Raw genomic sequence first — 23,789 nt, 5'->3', positions numbered from 1 at the left:
TATTCTATTCTATTCTATTCTATTCTATTCTATTCTATTCTATTCTATTTTTGAGGGAGAGAGAGTGCAAGTGGGGAGAGGGGCAGAGAGAGAGGGAGAGAGAATCTTAAGCAGGCTTCACAACCAGTGTGGAGCCCGACATGGGGGTTGATCTCACAATCCTGAGATCATGACCTGAACTGAAATCAAGAATTGGACGCTTAACTGACTGAGCCACCCAGGCACCCCACTACCTCCATTTTATTGACAAACCAAGTGGAGTTTCAGGAAGGTTAAATCCACTATATCTGCCAGGATAACTAAAGTGCTAAGTGAGGAGCTGGGTCTCCAAGTCTAGATATTCTGACTTCATGTTTGGTGTTCTTTCCGCTAAGTCCAGCTACCAATCTGTAGAGCAGGGAGCAATGGCTATCCTTATTTGAGTAAAGTGCCTGGTAACATTCTTTCCAACCTGAGCCCTATTTGAATGGGTTTATTTGGGGGGATGGCTGCTGAACCCTTGTGAAGTGCCTTGTGAAGGGTAGAGGGAAAGGAAGAGGGAGGGATGAACTATCATCTCATTCTAAAGAAAGATAGGACAGTTGAGCCTGGTGAGTTCATATCTCAGGAAACCACTATTCTGGGAGGGAAGGGGGTGGGGGAAATCTCTATAGGCTCAGTTAAGATCACTGAAAGAAAATGTCCTTCTGCCCAGGAGGTTAATAGTGCTATTAGCAACTTATAAGCATAAATGAAATTCCTCAGAATTTCGAGTAGAGCTGGGCTGAGGCTGTCCTTGATTCCCTCCTATTGACTTCCTATATCGTCTTTGCTTCCATACCACCACTCTGTCCACAGCATTATTATATCACTTACCATATTTATTAAACTATGTGTTGCTTTACAAGTGTGTGTCCCCAATTACACGGAGTTATTCAAAAGCAGGGATTATATATTGTTCATTCTTTGCTCCTCATGGTACATGACACATGATTTTTGCTCATTTATTTGGCCATTCGCTTTAAGCCCAGGGCAGTGATGTGATCAATTGTGCTTTCTTATGAATATAGTATATAGGCCTTGCTTGAATGTAGATGAATTCACTGAAGGAATTCAAACATGTTTCCTGCACTGAAGATTAAAGGCTGAAAGTCTCTCACAACCTGGTGTGTAGCCATTCAGGAGAGCACTCATCCTAAGGGAAGAAAAAATCAGGCGGTGGAACTTGACCCAGTGACAACTGGAGCCACCAGAGTGCAGGCAGGGTTCTGAGCGACATGGTGTTTGTCATTAGACCTTGTTCCCCATCTGGTCTTATGCACTTCTGTCTATCCAAAGGGTGTATCAAGCAGTTTCTTTTAGCCACAAGAAGTCAAGATTCATTCCGGTGATCTCCAGTGATGTGAGTGTCCTATGAGTTATACCAGGCCAGGGAGATCGGCATCAGCAGAGAACTTGTTGGGAATGCAAATCTTTGGGCCTTACTTAGAACCACTGAACCCAAATCTCGAATGTAGAACCCAGAAATCTGTGATTTAACTAGATGTTCACCTGATCCTGATGCACACTCACATTTGAGAACCCCTGGGATAAAAGGGCAGAAGGGATTTCCCAGAACACCAGCAGTCGCCACACCCCAGAGTCTGGAACATGGCTCAGGCACTGGAACTCTATTCAGAACCCATGTTGTCTTAGCACCAAGAATTGCCACTGTCTTGACTGCTCCACCATAGATGAGATTCAGACTGTTGTTAGAAATTGAAGACAGGTGCTGACGCTTGTAGATGGCACATAGCTAAGAAAGAACCCCAGGAATTCCCAAACCCAGCTCTGCCAGTCACTCCTATTCCGTGAGAACAGCAGTGAAATGGGATGGAGGGTGTGTATTATCTTATCAAAAGCTAGACCAGCACCCGAAGGCTCCCAAGGCAGAGCTGTGTGGTGCAGGTTGGACTGGAGCACAGAGTTGACTTAGGCAGGGTCCACATACTCGATTTGCCACCGTGTTCATGGTAGATATTGCTGATTACCTATGCTTTTCATTACCAGCAGGACCCCTGTGTTACGGGGTATGTCAATATTCCTAACTAAAAGTAAATGACACTTCCCCCCTTTCTTGTAGATAGGAGTGGCATTTGGGACTCATGAAGAAGTGATTGGGTGGGATATTTTAGAAAACTTCTGTTGCCGTTTCTTCTTTCTGTGCCAACATTTGAATGTTATGGTCAGAGTTCCAACAATGAGGGAAAAGCCAAGAGAATCGCAAAGCTGTCACCCTGAATTTTTTGAGTACGTGGAACCACACCAGCAACTACTCTGCTCCAGGCTTCTCATTCTGTGAGAAAGGTAGTCTCTTTATGGTTTTAAGTCATAGTGGTTGAGACAACTTTCCTGGAAGATGAGTGCCACGATTAGCCAATAAGCTGCCTGCAGGAAGGGCCCTGGGAATCTCTTTGCCCATCTAGGCACAGAAGGGAGGGAAGGTCACCCTGCCTCTGTCTGGGTGCCCTAGTCATGAAGAGGCAGAAAACAGGAAGTTCAAGAGAGGAAGCAAAAGGAAGGATGTCTCTACTTCCTGCATTTTAAAACCTACTTTGTCTGCTCATAGTTGTCAAGAGGATGTGGGCAGAGTGGCACTGGTGTGGGGAGAGAAGGTTCAAGATGGTCTCACTATAGCTCTTATTTCTGAATCTCTGTCTTTACATTTTACTCCTGCTACTAATTGATTCTGCTGCAAATCCTCTCTCTGCCTCATACTCAGAAAGGGAATCTAAGTTGTCTTGTGATCACAGAGCAAGCCACTTCACAAGAGGCCGGTTGAAATAAGGATTAGCTGTCTTTGGGTTATGTGCTCATGCTCGGAAGCTGGTACCGCCATGGGATCTGGTGATTCAGGACATATATAAGATGACTTTCCTCAGCAGGGACCTGGGGAAGGCAGTCCTTTAGAGGGGTCTCTGGGCCCGTCTTCAACTTCACTTTTGCCCACTAAAATGAATTAAGGAAGAGGGGGTTTTAAGTAAAAGCTGATAGAGCTGTAGGGCATTAAATGAGAATGAGCCCAGTTCTGTTGCTCTGTAACACAACAAAGTAGGAGAATATTGTTCGGCACTGGCACCTAGCAGAGATGGGGGACGTTGTGGGCATGTTGCTTCCCGGAGAGCAGAGCAGAGCAGAAAGGGAAGCATGTGGAGATAGAGGCTGAGCCAGAGAGAGGGCAGCAGTGACAGAGAGAGCCTGTGCACGGCTCTAAGACATTGTCAGAGCCTTTAAGACATTTCCTGTGGCTTTCTTTTCACCTGTTTTCCCTTGGGGCGAGGGCCAAGGGGGAGCCATACTTACTAGGATCTCATCACAGGGGGACATTTCTGTAGACCTGAGTATTTTGTGTCAAAAAATATCATGCAAATTTGCATGCTATTACTTTATCCTGTCACTTTTTTCATAATTCAAAATACTGATCCGAATTATTTACTCTTCTCCAGTGCTCCTGGACTAAAATGGAATGTCCGAGAAAAGCATGTTATGTACCTCTCAGCACATCACCACATCAGCCTAGGTTGCATGTGTCCTGATCTAAAAATACAGTTCTATGGGGATGCCAAACAATTCAGAGACTTTGTGGAGATTTCAAGGTGATTATTACAAGTGGTTGTAAAAGCCAGAACCACATGGATAGTAGCAGGGTATGTTTTGACTGGAGTGGGTCGGGATTTTCGGTGCAGATATTTACACGGAACAAAGGGAGAAAGTAAGAGCCTGTCACAGCAGGCCCAACGCAGGCTGTGTGGTTGCCAGGCAAGGAAACGCCCAGAAACCGTCTGGAAGAAAGGACGACGATGACGGTGGTGGTGGTGGTTGGTAGTAGAAGAGGTGATGGTGGTAAGAGCAGAGCTGACATTTTGGCAAAGAAGCGGGAGCATCAGGTGAGATTCAGTTGTACCTTGGCTTTCACAGAAATAGGAAAAATTGTGGCACCGAGTCTCTGCCGTTCCTTCTTTGGATTTGAGTGGTCTCTTATTTCTGCCACTTTCTACATGTTATTCCATCCCCTTCTGGGTAAACAAGTGTTTTCAGTGAAGCTTTCGTTTCTCTTGATAACATGACACAGCCCCACCGACTTAGCGCCCAGTGCAACATGATTCAGACTCTGTGTCTAAAACCCTAATTTCGGAGAGAGGGGCTCCACTGGACCAGGTTGGGTCAGCTGTCCAGTGCTGTGACCGGGGGGTCGGGGTGATGCTGGGCTCCCTTGCCGGTGTGGGCAGGTGTTCTCTGGGCCTGGGGCAGGGGAGCCGTGGTGGAGACCATGGGAATCTCTAGTACAATATTTGGGCTTAAGGAGAAGTGGCCATCTGCAAGGTATGGATGGTAGAATTTGATAACTGATAGGATCCGAGATGTTCCCCTTTGGGAGACGTGGTCGAGAATAAACTTGGAACTGGTTGAATGAACGAATACATATTTAGTCTGAAAAAGAAATTTCTGTATTTGCTGAAGTATTTACCGACTTCAGAGCCTGTGAACGTCAGGCTCCTGTATTGTTTATTTATTATTTTATTTATTTTATTTTATATTATTTTTGAGAGAGAAAGAGATAGATGGGGAGGGGCAGAGACAGAGGGAGACACAGAATCCGAAGCAGGCTCCAGGCTGTGAGCTGTCAGCACAGAGCCCGATACGGGGCTTGAACTCACGAACTGTGAGATCATGACCTGAGCCGAAGTCAGACACTTAACCGACTGAGCCACCCAGGTGCCCCTGGACTCCTGTATTGAAATGAAATTACTGCAAGTTTGACTGTGCCATTCTTTGAGTGGCCTTTACCGAGTCATTTGTCTTCGTGTCTCTTTCCTCATTTTTTCCATGGGGATTAAAATACCTGCCCTATCACATGGGCTTGTTGTGATGAAAGAAATAACGCAGTTTAAAGTGCCCTGAGAACTACTCGGCGTGACGTAAATCGACGCTTTACGACGCACACGTGAATAATAGGTCACGTATTATTCCTAACAACGCCCTCCTTGGACCCACACCTGCGGGCGCACGTGTGTCAAACTGCTGACTAATAGGTATTTCCCAAGGGAAGGAAATGCCGTAATGCTCAGCACTGGTCACTTGTACCGCCCCCACCTTTCCTCTGAACACTTCTGAGCAGAGAAATCACTCCTACTCCAACCAGGAGTTTTCCCACCCGCGGGTAGCCTCTGCTGTAAAGAGCTTATACTTGGAACAAAAGAAGGAAGACCAAGGACAATACAACAAAAGAGGTACAACTTAAAGCTTGTGGGCTGTAGTGACCATGAGAGACGACTTGTGACAGGAAGGGTGTGGATGGCATGTGCTTGTGAGTGTGAGTGCCCTAGTGTGTGCGTGTGTGTGCAGGGGGGGCGGTGGTCCTGTAGAACAAAGTTCTGGGCTAGGCCTGGCTTTCCTCCACCCTCCTGGGCCCTGGGAATGTGTGGGAGCCAGTGGTCCATGGAGGGAAGAGCCCACCTCTTCCAGCCCAACCCTCCCGTGGGGTTCTTCCTGGCGGCTGGTGGGCTGGAGGAAGAGGATTTTGTTTCTTGTTTTTTTAAGGGGGGGGAGGGGCACAGAGAGAGGGCGGGGAGTGTGTGTGTGTGTGTGTGTGTGTGAGAGAGAGAGAGGGAGAGAGGGAGAATCCTAAGCAGGTTCCACGCTCAGCCAGGAGCCCAATGCAGGGGATCCCACGACCCCGGGATCATGACCTGAGTGGAAATCAAGAGTCCAAAGCTCAACTGACAGGCCACCCAGGTGCCCTGAGGAGGAAGAATTCTAAACAGAATTGAAGCTAACGCCACTGCGTGTTGGATTTTCTTTGACTTTATTTTCAGAAAAGATCAGTTAGGGAGAGACTGGAAGTCAGTCAAACTATCTCAGGTTAGGCTCAAAATAATACCATGTCATGCATATTGTCCCCTCTAATTTACAGAGAATTAGGTAACTAGGCTTCAGAGGATTTAAATGAGTATAGCAAGTAAGTGGAGACTCTGATAGCCAAGCCCAGGCTAGTTTGATTCCAAACACTATGCTCTTTCCAGGACGCCAGATGGGGGGAACCACTAAACCACCATCTGAAGATCTCACATGGAAACACTCCCCAAGAGATGACTTATCTCTAGTCAAACACTGCATGCAACTGTTTCAGATTAACGAGCTATCAGGGATCTCTTACCCACCCAGTTTGTTGCTGGCAAAATACAAGCGGATGCATATCTTGTTTTCTATGGGATTTTCTTCCAGGAAGGGAGAATCTGATAACTCGTTCAGTGCTAGGAAGTTGGAGACACACTTTACCGGTGCTCAGCTGTCTCTTCTTAGCTCCATCCCTACCAGGGGCTGGCTCTGATGGAGCCTTTGAGAGAACTCAGCCAGTAGGGGCTTGATGAGCGGCTAGCACTTCAGAGCTCTTAGGGGTATGCACGTCTATAAAATAGATCCATATACTTTTTTTTTTAAAGGAGGCATTTTCTTTAATTTTTTAATGTTTACGTATTTTTTTTAATTTTTTTTTCAACGTTTTTATTTATTTTTGGGACAGAGAGAGACAGAGCATGAACGGGGGAGGGGCAGAGAGAGAGGGAGACCCAGAATCGGAAACAGGCTCCAGGCTCCAACAGGCCAGGCTCGCGAGATCGTGACCTGGCCGAAGTCGGACGCTTAACCTACTGCGCCACCCAGGCGCCCCGAATGTTTACGTATTTTTAAGAGATTGAGAGAGACAGAGCATGAGCATCAGAGGGGCAGAGAGAGAAGGAGACACAGAATGCGAAGCAGGCTCCAGGCTCTGAGCTGTCAGTACAAAGCCCGATGCGGGGCTCGAAGTCACAAACCACGAGATCATGACCTGAGCCGAAGTGGGATGCTTAACCGACTGAGCCACCCAGGCGCCCCATGGATCCATATACTCTTGAACGTACTGTTACTTGAGTAGTTCAGAAAGGGGGAAACATACATCAACATGAATTGAGTGTTTCGAGAAATTTCGTGGGAAGTGAGTTTAAACTTGGCTTTGCGGTAAGAGCAGAGTTTACAGGAAAGAGCAGGAAAACAGAGGACAAGGATATTTCAGGTTGTACCACATATGCAGAAAGAGCCGTGAGCCAGGCTGATTGCTGAATGCTGAAAAAAATATTGGAATGGTAGAATCGAGAATGAACAAGTGACCTTAAGGAGAAAGAGGCATTTGCAATCTATCCTGGGGGACAGACTCTGACTATTTTAGGGTTTAGGAGACAAGCCAGAAGCAAGTGTCGTTTTGGGAAGGTCAGCACGGGGAGAGACAGGTGTTCTCATCAGTACCGGCCAGGTGGTTGACCGCTCTCCTGATCTTTAGATCTCTGGGCGGTAGAGTTGCCCATTTCTGTGTCACGCCAATGGACAGGCAGCTTGTGCAGCTTCCAGAGTTCACTGCTGATACAAACTTGTCTGTTTGGAGGTGTGGGGGGACTAAATATTCTGACCAAATTTTGAAGCCTGGGCAGAGAGCTCAGAAATCTATTTCATGCTCTGACTGCTCTGGGCAGTTTCCTATCTGTGATGGTTCCCTGTGGCTCAAGGCTAGAATCTCCACAGTGCGACTCCAATGTGTTTTGCCAGTAGTGTCCCTGACTCTCCCGCAACCGTCTTCGCTGGCCGTATCTTTTTGCTGCGGTTTCTAAAACGAGTCCTGTTCCTCCTAACCTCTGAGCCTCGCATATGCCGATCCCTTGGCTCAAAATGTCTTTCCTTCTTCCCTGCCCGCCCCCATCTGTCCATGCCTCCGCTTTCTTTCTCGTCTCTCCCAATGGTGTACTTAGTCAGTGCTGTCTTGTCTTTTGTACAGTAGCCACTTGACTTCTTACATTCTCCTGGCCATGAGGTTATGGGAACACCGCTCACATTCACGTGCTAGTGCGGGTTGGAGCAGACCGCCTGGGTTTGCATTGCGGTTTCACCTCTTGCTGGTTACATAAGTTAGGGCTCTCTGTGTGTCTCAGGTTTCTGGTCTGTGAAACTGGGATGACGGTTGCTCCTTCAGAGGGTAGTGAAGAGGAGGAAATAAAAACCATGCATGTGAACCCTTTAACATAATGCGTAGGATTCAGGAAGCATGCGTGTTGCTGCTATTCTGATAGTGTCTTGTTTATAGCACACATACACCTATCTGTCGAATTGGCCTGTGTTTTGGAAGTGGTCGGTGTTGTGTTTTCAGGGGGTGGAAGCAAGGACAGGAGGTGATGAAAGTCTAAATAAGGGTTCTGTCTAGGAAATGGGGGGTGGGGAAGGAGGTTTTGGCATCACGTTATGGTCCCTGTATCTGCACGGCCTCCATGGCTCCTGAATAGACGTGTTTTCCTGACATCCTCAGGCCTGGTAAGGCTGTGTCGCTAGGGCAGCAAACGCCTCTATGCACCATGGTCCTCGTACCTCAGCCTGGCTTGAATCATCTCTTTTGTTTTCATCCAGGGGCTAAACTTTTATTTTTGATTTTTATAGTTTATTTATTTTGAGGGAGAGAGAGAGTGTGCACACACACATGAACATGAGTGGGGGAGGGACAGAGAGAGGGAGAGAGAGAATCCAAGGGAGGCTCTGCACTGTCAGCGCAGCCCGATGTGGGACTCACGCTCATGGCCTATGAGGTCAAGACCTGAGCTGAAGTCGGACGCTTAACCCGTTGAGCCACCCAGGTGCCCCAGGGCTAAACTTTTAAACTGTTGAAGTCAGGCAACAACATAGATGTCAGTAGCCCAAGCCAAGTAGGTGCTTGATGAGTTTTCTTTTTTAAACATCAGTGAGTACCTACGGCATTCAGAAACCTGATTTGGGAGCAAAGGAGGTATTGGCATAGTTGAAGGTTGCCTTGGGTTGGGAGTGCAGGGTCTGGGCTCCAGTCATGGCTGTGAAGATGCAAAATAATCTTAATAAATGTGACTGGCTTAGTGAGTAGCTATTAGGTAACACCGAGTCTTCTACTTGTATTATAGCATTTGTCTCTCTATCTCCTTCTAATGTGACTGAATAGGATCGTTTCCGGCTTCCTGTAGGTTGAGGACATTGAGGCCTGTGCGGCTGTGCGTCCGCAGCCAGTATGCAGACCTGGGCTTGGAATTCAGGTTTGCCCGATGTCGTATCTGGACCTTCTGTCACTACGCTTATGCAAACCTCACAAAGTTCCTGGGCCCCAGGTTCTTCATCTGTATAATGCGGGGACGGTTGCTGGTGTTCCTTAGACATAACACCAGATGCCCCAATCCACCTGGTCTCTAACGCTGAGCAGACAAGCATTCGGATGGCACTTCAGGCCCTTGCTGCCGCGGGGCCGTTGTGAATCTCGGCCACATAATGTAGACAGAAGGCCTTGGTGCCCCGCAGGCCTCCTTGCTCCTTAGTTTCCCTTCCCTTCCTCTTTTAGCTCTAAATTCTCTGACTCGGTGATGCCAAAGGAATATGGTAGGTGTGTGTTTCCCAAAATCTGGTCTTCAGGCTTCGTTGGCTCCTGACATTTCACTGGTGGTCAGTGATGAAAAAAATAAGGACAAGTAAGTAAACTGTTCAAAAAGATAAATTGATTCCATTTTAGTAGTCTATGTCCCCTATAAACTGGCAATGATAATAAATCATGACTTTAGCTTTTCCAGGTGATAGGCACAATTGATAGATTTAGGTCTAATGGCCCAAATTTTCCTGAATTTTCACTGGTCCATAAAAGCAATTAACTGTCTAGGAATCTAGGAATAACAGTTGGGTGGGGTTTTTTACACTCTCTATGCTGAAGAGAATTTTTTTTTTTATTTCCACCATGTCACAGACTGAGATTTTTGTAAACTTAAGATACAAATGAATTACAAGAGAAAGGGAATGAAAAACCAGGCATACACAAATACCCACTCCATTTTTTAATTATTAGGGTCAAAGACCATAAAATTATTCTGTCATATTGCAGCAAAGCCTTCTAATTTTAGTACTTATTTCCTTGGGACTGGCAAAAACAGGCTTATGGGTCACACTTGGAGGGGCACATTTGAGGGGAGATCTGCCAGGAAATTTTAGAGCAGCGCTCTAAAATCCTGGGATTCGTGGATATAATTCAGATATAATTCATGGATGTAATTCAGAAAGCAAGTGAACTTAGAAGGGGCAATATTTATGTATTTTTTCTTTGCTAAAATCCAGCTAAAATTTGTCTTTTAAGTATAAAGTGAGGTCACAAACATGAGTAGTGTTAGAGGTACCTAAGAATTTGGTTCCAAGAGAAGATGTAGTTACTTTTGTATCATATTTTGAAGATAATCTCAAGATACTATTTATACTTATCACTGTTAGTCCTCTTACTAGATTTGTTAGCTAATATATCATTAAAGAAACACATGCATTGTTATATTGCAATTAAAAAAATCCTCCGGGGGCACCTGGGTGGCGCAGTCGGCGTCCGACTTCAGCTCAGGTCACGATCTCGCGGTCTGTGAGTTCGAGCCCTGCGTCAGGCTCTGGGCTGATGGCTCAGAGCCTGGAGCCTGTTTCTGATTCTGTGTCTCCCTCGCTCTCTGCCCCTCCCCCGTTCATGCTCTGTCTCTCTGTCCCCCCCCCCCCAAAAAAAATAAATAAACATTGAAACAAAAAATCCTTGGGTTGCCTGGGTGGCTCAGTCTGTTGAGTGTCTGACTTCGTCTCAGGTCATGATCTCATGGTTTGTGAGTTCGAGCCCCGCATCAGGCTCTGTGCTGACAGCTTGGAGCCTGCTTCAGATTCTGTGTCTCCCTCTCTCTCTCTGCCCTTCCCCTGCTCTCTCTCTCTGTGTGTCTCTCAAAAATAAACATTAAAAATTTAAAAAAAAATTTAGTAACTAATTCAATCAAATCTGTTTTCTTTGTATCCTTATGTATTTTGTCTCATGCTTTTGAAAATATAATTTTAGGGATGCCTGAGTGCCTTAATCGGTTAAGCATCCAACTCTTGATTTCAGCTCAAGTCATGATCCCAGGGTCGTGGGATCGAGCCTCGAGTCAGGCTCTGCACTCACAGCATGGAGCCTGCTTGGGATCCTCTCTCTCCCTCTCTCTCTTCCCCTCCCCCCTTCAAAATACATAAATAAACATTTAAAAAAAATAAGAATGTAATTTTAAGAGAGGTTCCCGGAGGCACCAGACTGCCAAAGGATGTCCATAGCACAAAAATGCTTGCGGACAACTCTTCTAGAGACCAGAGAAGACCATTCTAAAAACATTTTCAAAATTATTTCCTTCAAATCACAGATTAGAAGGTTGTGTTAGTAAATGTCAATGGGACACTGAGATGGTTTCTGTTTTGCTTTTTATCATCTACTGGTTGCGTCGGTCTGTGTTCCCTCACGAGGCGCCTGAACGTGCTCACCTCTGAATGTATATTCGGCACCTGGAGGGGTCAGAGAGGGTCAGGGCGATCACGTCTTCCTCCAGGTTCTTAGGAAGTTCTCGGAGGAAGGCCATGATTACTAATTAACTAGCAAATCTGATCTTGAGAATGAAAGCTGGGCAGTCATCTGCGTTTGAAACCCATTGGCGTGGACACAGTAACCGCTCAGCAGGGCTGTGATTGCACTCTGTGGACTGTGCTCCTTGTTTCTCTTACTAGGCCGTCCTTCGGGAGAGTGGCGACAGTGGTAGGAAGTGATGAGGTATGTTTGTGAACGGTGTGTTTATTTATGGCTCTAGATGTGTGTGTGCAAGTGTGTGTGGACTGGTGCTGATCTCCTTTAGTCAGACCGTCCTTGCCACTGATGAAACACAGAACTACACAGCAAACATAATTACACAAACACACACTGAAAACAAGGTTCAACTCATTTAATTTTTTTTCTTGCTCTGTGTGTGTGTGTGTGTGTGTGTGTGTGTGTGTGCTTGTGTGCATGTGTGTGCCTTCTTCTGGACCAAGGCTGGGTCTACAAGCCCTACTGTAGGTAAGCCTTTGTGCATGTGTGTGTTGTGTGTGTGCATTTAGGGGAGGGTGATGAAAGAACAAATACTCGAGGTAGCAGTTCTTCCTGATTCAGGAGGTGAGGTGGGAGAAGGGAGGCAGAGGGGTTAGAATAGAGTCCGTCAGGACATTCCTTCTGGAAGGATGCTGATTTGTGGTTGAGCGGTGGTAATTAGAGAGTCCATTGTGGTCAGGAAATTGAGAAATCTATTGCTACCTCCATGAGTTGGGTGCCTCAGTGATGGAATAAAGAATTATTCTAGGGAAGAATCCAGGTAGTGTGTGAGTTACAGGGGTGTGGGCAGGCGTTGGTGTGCGGGGGGCTGTGGGGAGTGTGAGAGACTTCCTGTGGAGTCAGAGAGGAGGGCACGGAGGGGAAGACACAGGGCCTGCACTGGCAGCCTTGTGTGAAACAGAACGAAGTGCTGAGGGAAGGGGAAGGTGGCAACTTGTTGCTGATGGTCTCTCTCTGGTAAAGCCTGAAGAAAGCTGGGTCCTCACTGGTGCTAGACCCATGTGGGCATTTCCTGGTTACTGAGGTGGGAAGGAAGAGTTTCTGTTGGGGAAAGAGAAGGAGGCCAAGATCAGTTGCATGGGCTCACTAGAAAAGGCTACCAGTGGTCCCTGATATGGGGTCCGGACAGTGGCCTTCATGTGCCAAAGGGACCTCCCACTGTCCACACTGGCTATTGCTCTGATGTCATGTTGCGGAACAGTGAGTGCACGTGTGCTGGGCCGGGTGGGAGTGAAAGGGGAGGGGTCTGTGGTTTGTTGTGCTGGGCAGGGCCAACGTGTATCAGTGACCACATGATGCACAAGGACATTCTGTCCTTTACCCCACTTTTAAGACAGCTCATCACTATTTCACTCATGCTTAGACACGCGATGTCAGTGATGTTTTTGTTGTCAACCATTCCCTTGTAAAATGAGCTTTGATGAGCTGATAAAGTTACTTTACAAACTGCTCCATAAGCGTGGAATACCCGTGAGCTGGTGGACTTGGAAGAAGACAGTTTCCATTTAAAGTGGGTTCAGGAGTTAGCTGCAGAAGGTGATGAGGCAGAAAAGCCTTTGCCCACCCTGGTGCTGGGGTCATGGTAGGCCATATCTATCTTCTAGAGATGATCCCTTTGTGGTTCAGATGGGGAAACTGAGGCCCGGAGGGGTTAGACAGTAGCTGGGAGACAATGAACCAACCCAGTAAGTTTTGCCCAGAAATTTTGAGGAATAGCCATGCCTGGCTGGGCTCCTCTTTGAAAATTCTCAGTCTCTATAAAACTAACCCTCTCTTTTCCACTCGACCTCTTGCCTTGTGTTATCAAAGGATTTTTAAAAGAAAGGCTTAGATCATCATATGCAAGTACAGACACTGTATTTGGAAAATATGACAATAGATTATCCAGTTTTCTGAAATTACTTTTGATAGCTATTTCAATAGTTCAGGCCCCTACCTGGTTTAATCTACCTGCTTTGCCTAAATAGTTATAACAGTACCAGGAAAATGACCTTTGGCAATTATTCATATAACCAGTTTATTTTATTTTATTTCTGAAATGTTTATTTATTTTTGAGAAAGAGAGAGAGAGAGAGCAGAGGACGGACAGAGAGAGAGAGAGAGAGAGAGAGAGAGAGAGAGAGAGAGAGAGAGAGACAGTGGATCTGAAACAGGCACTTTGCTAAGAGCAGAGAGCCAGGTGTGGGGCTCAAACTCATGAGCCGTAATATCATGACCTGAGCCGAACTCAGATGCTTAACTGACTAAGCCACCCAGGCACCTAATATAACCATTTTAATTCAAAAGGAAAAAATGACTGTTGGAGTCTGCACAGTTTACGTACAGTAATCGTTTGGTCTTTGCAAGTGAGCTCCTCCATGAGCAGTCTAATTGAAAGTGCAACCCTCACCCCCACCTTCCTTATCTTCCCCCTTCTCCATTGCACTTACCACAGCCTGACCTAGATGACAGGTGCACTTGTTTTGTTTATTGCATCTTTTTCTAACCACAAGAGCATAAGTCCCGTGAGGACAAGAAGCTTTATCTGTTGTGTTTGTTGTTGTAGAACCAGCTCCTGGAAGAATGCTTGGCACATTGTGGGAGCTTAATAAATAATTGAGGAGTGAATAAATACACTGCAATCAGATCTACCCTCCCCCCAAAGACATAGCATTGATAACTCGATGATGAATAATTATGGAAAGTGTGCATCAGCCGCTCATTCTTGGTCTCATGGAGAACCCAACAGAGTGCTGTGGGCCACACCCTTAAAGTGAATTGACTTCTATGGATGCTTACAAAAGCACTTTTGAAGCCCCCAGGTGCTGTGGGGACTGAAATGTTGCAGAATTTTTGTTTCCTTTTTTCTCCATAAAGCTTCCAACCCCATGATTATCTCGGGAAGGACACAGCTATCTCTCATGTACCTCCTCTTAATTTAGCAGCCTTAATTATTCAGAAATACAGAAGTTTCCTGCATTGCTTGACATTTGGATTCAGACTCCCTGGTTTGAAGCTGAGCTCTGAGTGCTGGACCTTGGGCACCGTAACTTCTATCAAGCTCAGTTAACTATTGGTAACCTGGAGATAATTACAGTCCCTCCTCGTAAAGTGGTTGTGAGGACTGATGGAAATAATGCATGGAAGTATTTAGCCTTGTACCGTGCACATTCTGAGTACTTAGTTAATGACCCAGATACTGTCTGATAAAACTGCAGTCTCACAAAAAGCCTGAGCTGGTGTACAACATGGGGCATTATAACTTAGACTACAGAGTAATGGTTGAAAATTCTGGCCGTGGAGTCCAAAGGCCAGTGTTGAAATTGAGGCTTTGCTTGTTATCCGCTGTGTGACATCAGGCAAGTTATTCGACCTTGCTGAAATTTTAATTTCCTCATCTGAAAGTGGGGCTGTCACAATAATTAACTTGGAGTTGTCGTGAGGATTTCATGCAAAAAATTATGTAACCTTTTAGCACATTCACTCAATCATCATTAGTTATTTTTATCATTATCAAATTGCACAATTTTTGTTATGTGGAATAAAATATTTAAAGATTGATGACAGACTGCCAAATAACAGGGTTTTTTAACATTTTTCTTTTAAAAGCAATTAAAAGCAATTTAAATTACTCTCTTACTGTATTTGCCTTTTGCCATTTGTCTCGATTTTGTTTTTCTTTTTTTTTTTTTTTTTAATTTTTTTTTTCAACGTTTATTTATTTTTGGGACACAGAGAGACAGAGCATGAATGGGGGAGGGGCAGAGAGAGAGGGAGACACAGAATCGGAAACAGGCTCCAGGCTCTGAGCCATCAGCCCAGAGCCCGACGCGGGGCTCGAACTCACGGACTGCGAGATCGTGACCTGGCTGAAGTCGGACGCTTAACCGACTGCGCCACCCAGGCGCCCCTCGATTTTGTTTTTCTAAGTTGCATTCCTAAATTCGATTGTAGATTTCACCATCAAGATCCCTGTGATTCAGAAAGTAATGTCAGCTATAAGATGCTGAAGGTGTTTTTTTCAATAAGGTTTAAGGAAATGTTTCTCTTCTACAGGGAGAAAATAATTATTGTTGTTCTAGGGGTGCCTGGGTGGCTCAGTTGCTTAAGTATCCGACTGTTGATTTCACCTAAGTTCGTGATCTCATGACTCATGGAATGGAGCCCTGCTTCAGGCTTTACACTGACAGAGTGGAGCCTGCTTGGGATTCTCTCCCTCTCTCTCTCTCTCTCTCTCTCTCTCTCTGTCCCTCCCCTCCTCTCTCTCTCTCAAAATAAACAAATATTAAAAAAATTATTATCATTGTTCCATAGAACAGGTAACCATATTTAAATATATGACACAAAAAGACTTTTGATAAGAGGCAGAAAGATTTTTTAAATGCAAATGATACATTATTCAAGAAATCTTATTATCCATGCCTATTAATTATCTATTGCTGCATAGTAAATTACTCCCAAATATCACAGCTCAAAACAAGAAATATTTTTTATTTCACAGTTTCTATGGGTTAGAAATGCAGGAGCAGCTTAGCTAGGTGGTTCTGGGTCAAGATGTCTCATGAAATTGTGGCCAAGATGTTGCCAGGGGCTGTAGTCATTTGAAGGCTTGACTCGGCCTGGAGAGCCCACTTCTGAGATGACGCCCTCCCTTGGCTATTGGCTAATGGCCTCAGTTTCTCGCTGGTTGTTGGACCTTCTCATAGGCCTCCTTGAGTGTCACTATGACATGGAAGCTGGCTTCTCCAAGAAACGAACCAAGAAAAAGAGCAAGGAAATGATCCAAGAGAAATAGAAAGGAAGAAGCTATAGTGCCTTTTATAACCTAGCCTTGGGAGTCACACACCATTCCTTCCACCACATTCTGTTTGTTAGAAGTGAGTCACTGAGTCCAGCCTACTCTCAAAGAGTGAGGGACAGGGGATTTGACTCCCTGTCTGAAGGGATGAATATCAAAGAATATGTGGACTTTTTTTAAAAACCACCATATCAGGGACACCTGGGTGGCTCAGTCAGTTAAGCACCTGACTGGCTCAGGTCATGATCTCGCGGTTCATGAGTTCAAGCTCCTCCATGATCTTGCGGTTCATGAGTTCAAGCTCCCCTTTGGGCTCTGTGCTGACAGCTCAGCCTGCTGCAGATTCTGTGTCTCCCCCTCTGCCCTCCCCCATTCACTCTCTGTCTGTCTCTCTCTCAGAAATAAACATTAAAAAAAATTTTAAAACCTACCATATCATAATTTTGAAAAATAATGATTTTTATTTTATTGCAACACTTTACTCACTCCTGTCTATGGATATTTACACTATTCTCAGTCTTTTGCTGTTATATATGTTTCGTATCAGCCGCAGTGAAAAACCTTGATCTTATCTCGATGTGCAAGTGTATGTGTGGGCTAAATGTGTACAAAGGAAATTCCAGATTGTATGTGGTTTTAATAGTTTTTGTCAAATCTTCATTAAGTATATGGTGTTTACGGTTTGACTGTGGGTACAACGTGTGGGTACCTTTTACTTCATAGTGTCTCACATAGTGCATTTATAAACATTGGAGAAACTTAACATAAGCAATCTCCTATCTCACAGCTACTAGCAACCATCAAAGGGAAGAAGACACAACCACTCAGATAGGCGTTCTGATAACTCCTGTCCTTGCCAGTGAATATGAGATCACTCTTTACCTCACTAGCCAACTTCATTATATCAGGCATGGAAGGTTATTAATTTTTATGGAATTTTATATGCAAAATTAATATTACGGGATACCTTATAAGGCCTTTGGGAGTGTGAGGTATTGGGGACAGAACAGGTAAGAAAGATTGGAGTTGGGTAATTTAGTTTAGAAGAACCAAAGTCATCCTCATAGGGAAAGGTACAGCCGCTACATTTCCTTTCACAAAGTAAGAGGGCATTATATTGACAAAGAGCAATTTCTTTTTATTTTTTTAACGTTTATTTTTGTTTTGAGAGAGAGAGAGAGAGAGAGAGAGAGAGAGACAGACCTTGAGTGAGGGAGGGGTAGAGAGAGAGGGAAACACAGAATCCAAAGTAGGCTCCAGGCTCCGTGCTGTCAGTACAGAGCCTGACTCGGGACCCAAACTTGCAAACCATGAAATCATGACCTGAGCTGAAGTCGGACGCTTAACCGACCAAGCCACCCAGTCACCCCAATAAAGAGCAATTTCTCATCAGTGTATAGGAAGCGAATCCTCTTGTCATTTAACCCTTGGGTGAAGGACCGTGGAGAATGTGGAGCTTGCATGGGGACACACTGATTGGGTAGAGAACGAGGCTACAAGGCAGAATGAAACAGTAAGTTTCAGATTCCCAAGCTGGGAGCGTTAGATTGAGGCCTGAGGGAAGAAGAACCGGGCTGTGCTTTTTGAGCGAAGCTAGCATGATTTACAAGACAGCGTGGGAGAGGAGCTGTGGATGTGGGTGCAGAAAGTGGGTCTTGAACGGACAAGACTGACACTTTGCCTCCCATCATTTCCTCCTGACTTCGTGCGCCTGTGTCTCAGGTAGTGAGTGATTCACCCAACACGTGAGGCTCTAAAGCGCTTAGCAGCTAGGAGGGTAGATCAGAAAGGGTTCATAAAGACAGGAGCCAGGAACACACATCTGCCATTTCGTGAAACACTGAGTGAGATGCGCTGCCACACTCACTGAAAGTGGGGTGAACGTATGTCTTAGGAACATCCTGCTTCTTACCCAGCACCCACTATCTTCTCTAAGGCAAATAATAACATAATGACATGTAATGCTTTGAAATGTGAAGTGTTTTTATTTGATTTTCACAATAAGAAAGTGATGATAGGTAATAATTACAATAGGTATTGTTAGTTTCACTTTTTACAGATAAGAAAACCAAGACTCAAGGGGCACCTGGGTGGCTCAGTCACTTAAGCGTCCGACTTCAGCTCAGGTCATGATCTCACGGTTTGTGGGTTTGAGCCCCACATCGGATTCTGTGCTGACAGCTCAGAGCCTGGAGCCAGCTTCGGATTCCGTGTCTCCCTCTCTTTCTGCCCCTCCCCTACTCACACTCTGTCTCTCTCTCCTTCAAAAATAAATTAGCATCAAAAAAAATTTTCAAAGAAAACCAAGACTCAGGAGTATTAGGGAAATTCTTTTGACTATGACAGCAAGAAATGGTAGGGCAGGAAGTCAAGCTCCAGTATTCTCATGCCCTATTTAGCATGTTCTTTGTTCTGAGAAGGAGAACTTGGGGATAAGATGAAGGAAAATACTAATGAAATATTTAGCAGAGTAATCAACCAGAGAGTAAAATATTATTGATCAATAAGTATTGATTACGCAGATTCTACCAGTAGATACTTAAGGAAATAAAGAGGAAGAAGCAGGCATAATTTTTATGCCCTGGGAGCTCACACTTTGAGGAAGAAAAGGAGAAGAAAAGGGTGTGCCTAAGGAAGTAGACACACCTTTGGGAAGAACACCTTTGGAAAACTTACGTGCTTGACCACAAATGAGCTGGGGGTAGAGAGGGTACATTGACATACTAGGGGTGTTTTGATGGGGTTGATAATTTCACAAGGGACCATCCATCCCCTAAGACTCCCTCCAAATGTGTTATTTGGTTTTTTGTTTTTACAGTCTCCAACTTAATATTTGTCCCATTTTTCACTGTCCTCAATTTATACCTGCCATTCCTCCTCCCACCCTATAAGATAGTGTCATATGATATTATTAAATACACTGATCAACTCAAAATTCCCAACGTGATTTTAAAACAGTAGTGGAGGGAACTGAATATCAAACTCATTTGGGGAACTTTTAAAACCTACCCAGAAAGGTTTAAGATGGTAGATGGATCATATGACTTTACCTGTTTTCCTTTCCAAACTTCCAATGATATTCTTATAAAGATGTACCAAATGAAATGAGTCTGTAACAAAATGGAAAAAGAAAAGCAGACATGACCGTTGTGCTGGGTATAGCAGAGCAGAGACTATCTCAGCTCATAATCAGCCTGAGGAAAGGGGTCTGTAGAGTTGGAGGCAGTTCTGCACAGAGAGATCACTGGGCCCTGAGCTAAGAGTAGGGAGGATAGAGCAGCAGAGGGGTATAACCAGTGTTCAGCTATGGTTGGACTTAATAAACGGGCTGTGAAGAGCATTATCTTCCAGAAAGTGGATTTACTAATGTATGTTCTCCTTATAAAGAGATGGTTTCCAGCTATTTCTTTTTTATGTTTACAACTCATATGAAGGCTGTTATTCATATGAAAAATAGTTACAAAGGTCATATGGAGAGGGAATGGCTGTATATTCTGGAAAAAATCTCCCTAGAGATAATGATTACCTCTCCTTAATACTTCAAAAATGGTTGACTAAAAGAAACCTTGACTTGGATCCTTTTGTAAAATAAATAACTGCATTCCAATTTATATTATTTTTTATATCCATTTCTTTCTTTTTCTTTTTTCATTTGGATTCCTGTGGTTACTGGCAAGATTCCTGGGATGAAGGCACATGGTTTCTCATTTTGTCCCTCCCTTATCCCTCAGGAAAGAGGAATGAGGTCCCTGAAGTGCACCTGTGATATAGAGCATCTTATAGTGTTGTTTCCACTCAGTCTTGCTCCTGAATCAGCAAATACTCATTTAGAGCACCTGCCAGGGGCATCCCATGAGGCACTGTGGAACTCTTCCCAACATTTTCCCCATCATAGAGCACAGAGAAAATGATGGTGGCATCATTAGGCTAACTGAAAGGGCTCTGGATTCCCAAAAGAGGCAACTCTCAACAGGAGAATGGCCCAGTCCTGGACTCTCTACCAGTGCCCCCCCCCCCCAACCTGTCAACAGAACCAGGGAGTCAGTATCTCTGACTGTCAAGCTGAGACAGATAACTCAGGGAGGGGTGAGATATTCTCACTCACTGGCCTCTAGCAGCTTAAAACTTAGGAGAGGAAGACAGATTGTCCTCAGAGTTATGAGTATAGATACAGATAGATTGCTTGGGAGCAAGAGAGGGAGGGAGAGTTAATTTTAAGTCCCAGAAGAGATGTTGTTTGAACTGAAGAAACACGATTCTTGTAAGTGTAGAAGATAGGGTTGGGGGAGGGTGTGGGTTTTGCTGTAGTCATGAAGAGAAGCATGCCTTTGGAGTATAGACTTAGAGTGAATTTCAGCTCTACTGTTTATCACTGCTGATAAGTTTTATACCTTTCTGACCTCTGTTTCATTGCTCATAAAATAGAGATGAATAATACCTGTATTTCAGGATTATAAAGATGACTAGTAATGTTTGGAAAATACCTGTAATACAGAAGCCCCAAAACCTTAGCTAGAGTGATTATTAAGAGTTAGACTATAGGGGCGCCTGGGGGGCTCAGTCAGTTAAGCATCTGACTTTGGTTCAGGTCAGGATCTCATGGTTTTTGGGTTCAGGCACTGTCAGTGCTTGGGATGCTCTCTCTTTCCCTCCCTCTCTGCCCCTCTCCTACTTACTCTCTCTCTCTCAAAATAAATACATAAACCTAAAAAAAGATTTAGACTACAGATGATACCATTTCATCTTGTAAGTAACGGCAGCCATTACAAACTCATGAAGCCTCAAAACTGCTGGCCTTGCACATGGAGCAATTCATTCCAAAACTTAAGGGGATACAAGAAACTAGTTAGATTAATGAAACTCATTTTAGAAATTATTCTGTCACACCATCGAATGTGACAATGGATTTGTTCCCTGCTTCTATGTAGGATCTTACAGGGATATTTCTTTTTCCATTCTGCGTGATGTATTGGTTGTAACTCATCAGCTGCACTGTCTGTTGAGTGACACATTTCTGGATTATAGTATGGCTCTACAGAGTTTCTCATGCTTTTGAAGCAGTGCTGTATCTGTGTCTATAGATGTACATTCTCACCCAAAATGTGAAAGGTAGAGTGTGCCCTTTACCTAAGAGGCAGTGAGGTCATAAGGACAATCCTTAAGGTGGAAGTCAGGATCCCTAATTGTGCCGTGGACTTGTCCTGAGCCTTGGGAGTGTGTCATTTAAACACATAGACCCCCAGTCCTTCTTTCACTGGTAAAATAGAAAATTAGCCTGGTCATTCTCATGTGTCAGTATTGTTGCAAATATAGAATGCAACATCCTGAGTAGGATGTTGCTATCTTAGGTCAACAGATAGAATATTGCTGTGGTTCTCAAAACTTAGCTCAGCTAATGGCATGAAATGTCAAGCTTTCCCTTTCAAAGACAGCAAACATTATCTAATAAAATGCCATTGGAATTTTACACAAGTGGCCAAAAGATATGACTTAGTTAATGTTCAAGAGAGAATAACAAGAGAATGGTAGTAGTGGGTCAGAAGAAGGAGGTGGTAAATGCAGTGGCATCTGGGGTAACCCTGGGAAGAACGTGGAGTGGGTGACCGGGGAGTTATGTTCCTTGCTACTGATGGAGGGTAGTGCCACAGCTCAAGACAGAATGAAAATTGTCCTTCACAAGGGACAAAGTCCCACAATGGAGGCACCGAGGGAAATTTCTAGAAAGGACGGCCTGTAAGGCATAATCCTCATCTGAACATGCACATGGTGTTTAGCTCCATGTCAGGAAAAAACCTTAAACGTGGTCTGTGCGTTTCTGGTCTAAGGGAACCTGCTCAGAGACCCAGTGACAGTGCCAGTCACGGTGGTTCCTGCTTTAACAGCTGCGAGTTCTTCCTTCCTTTAGTTCCTGTTTCGTTGTCAACATACTCACTCTTAGGAATGTGGTATTTATTTTTTATTTTTTATTTATTTTTTATTTATTTTTATTATTATTTTTTAAATATATGAAATTTATTGTCAAATTGGTTTCCATACAACACCCAGTGCTCATCCCAAAAGATGCCCTCTTCAATACCCATCACCCAGCCTCCCCTCCCTCCCACCCCCCCATCAGCCCTCAGTTTTTTCTCATTTTTTAAGAGTGTCTTATGCTTTGGCTCTCTCCCACTCTAACCTCTCTCTTTTTTTTTTTCCTTCCCCTCCCCCATGGGTTCCTGTTAATTTTCTCAGGATCCACATAAGATGAACACATATGATATCTGTCTTTCTCTGTATGGCTTATTTCACTTAGCATAACACTCTCCAGTTCCGTCCATGTTGCTACAAAGGGCCGTATTTCATTCTTTGTCATTGCCACATAGTACTCCATTGTATATATAAACCACAATTTCTTTATCCATTCATCAGTTGATGGACATTTAGGCTCTTTCCATAATTTGGCTATTGTTGAGAGTGCTGCTATAAACACTGGGGTACAAGTGCCCCTATGTATCAGTACTCCTGTATCCCTTGGGTAAATTCCTAGCAGTGCTACTGCTGGGTCATAGGGTAGGTGGTATTTTATGTTTTATTAGGACATTTGCCATATTGCTGGGCTCCATATCTGGACCGATGGCATCAGTATCCATCCCGAGAGCAGTTCAGCTGCTCTCAGGGCACAGGTCTCCCTTTATCTTCCCCTGGTATGACAAGGTTGAATGAGTGAGGATGACTTTGCCTAGTCCTCCCTTATTAGTGAGAGGATATTTCAAAGCCTACTTTATGCTCGACCTCTGAAGATGAAGGATAATGGATTTAGAGTTTGAATTCTATGAATCTTTAAGACACAAATTCTGACTTAAAATACTGTCCATATTTAGCGCCCCAACAAGACCAGCTTCCTGGTTGTCTCCAGCATGTAGTTTGTTTGGTAGGAAGCACTGAACTGGGGATCACAAGCTGCTGCCTCAGACTCCACAGAGGGAGGGTACCATCTGTGCGGGAAGTTCTCTGGTAGGAAGTTCTGGAAGTTAGATGTATTGAGGAGAGGGACACTCAGTTCCAAGACAGCTTATAGTGGCCATCAGTTGATAGGTATCAAGTCCTTTACAGTCTGGAAGGCAGTACCTTGAATCAAATCTGATGGAGATCAAGAGTGGATTGGAAGAAGGGGACAGGAATAGGTTGAAGTGAGTTTTGAAGATCGAGGTTGTGGTAAGCTCAAGAATATTCTATTCGTGAGGGACCCACCAAGAGCTGCCATGATAGGTACAGTAGCTACAGAGAACTACATTCAGCTGTTTGGAAAATTTGGTTCTAGTCCTTGACCATGTGACTCTGAACAAGGCGCTTTGCTTACTGTGCCTTCGTTTATTTATGCATAAAACGAAGGGGCTTGAGTAGCTATTGGCTCCACTTCTAGTTTTTAACTTCATGGACACCACTTCTTAATATAGTTTGCCTAATAAAATGTGTTTATTACAGTTTATAAGCCTATAATAAGGTCACTGTTTCTGAAACATACTTGCATATCAGAATTATCTGTGGAGTTTTTTTTTTTTTAAATCAGGTATCTAGGCC

The 23,789-nt window shown here is 44.4% G+C and overlaps 1 protein-coding gene across 2 annotated transcripts in view; it reads left to right on the top strand.

The window, feature by feature from the left end:
• The first annotated feature begins 5,103 nt into the window (after positions 1–5,103).
• MGAM (maltase-glucoamylase) overlaps positions 5,104–23,789 on the top strand; it is a 95,301-nt gene continuing 76,615 nt past the window's right edge. The window contains exon 1 of one of the 2 annotated variants that reach the window (XM_040471748.1): positions 5,104–5,249. The gene's annotated coding sequence lies outside the window, so the exon portion shown is untranslated. Of the gene's footprint in view, positions 5,250–11,529; positions 11,639–23,789 lie in introns of those variants that run through there. The other variant, XM_040471747.1, reaches the window with a different exon arrangement.

Source organism: Herpailurus yagouaroundi, unplaced genomic scaffold (assembly GCF_014898765.1).
Source record: "Herpailurus yagouaroundi ecotype Mexico unplaced genomic scaffold, PumYag 100, whole genome shotgun sequence".
Classification (NCBI taxonomy): domain Eukaryota; kingdom Metazoa; phylum Chordata; class Mammalia; order Carnivora; family Felidae; genus Herpailurus; species Herpailurus yagouaroundi.
This window is presented reverse-complemented; position numbering and strand designations above follow the sequence as displayed.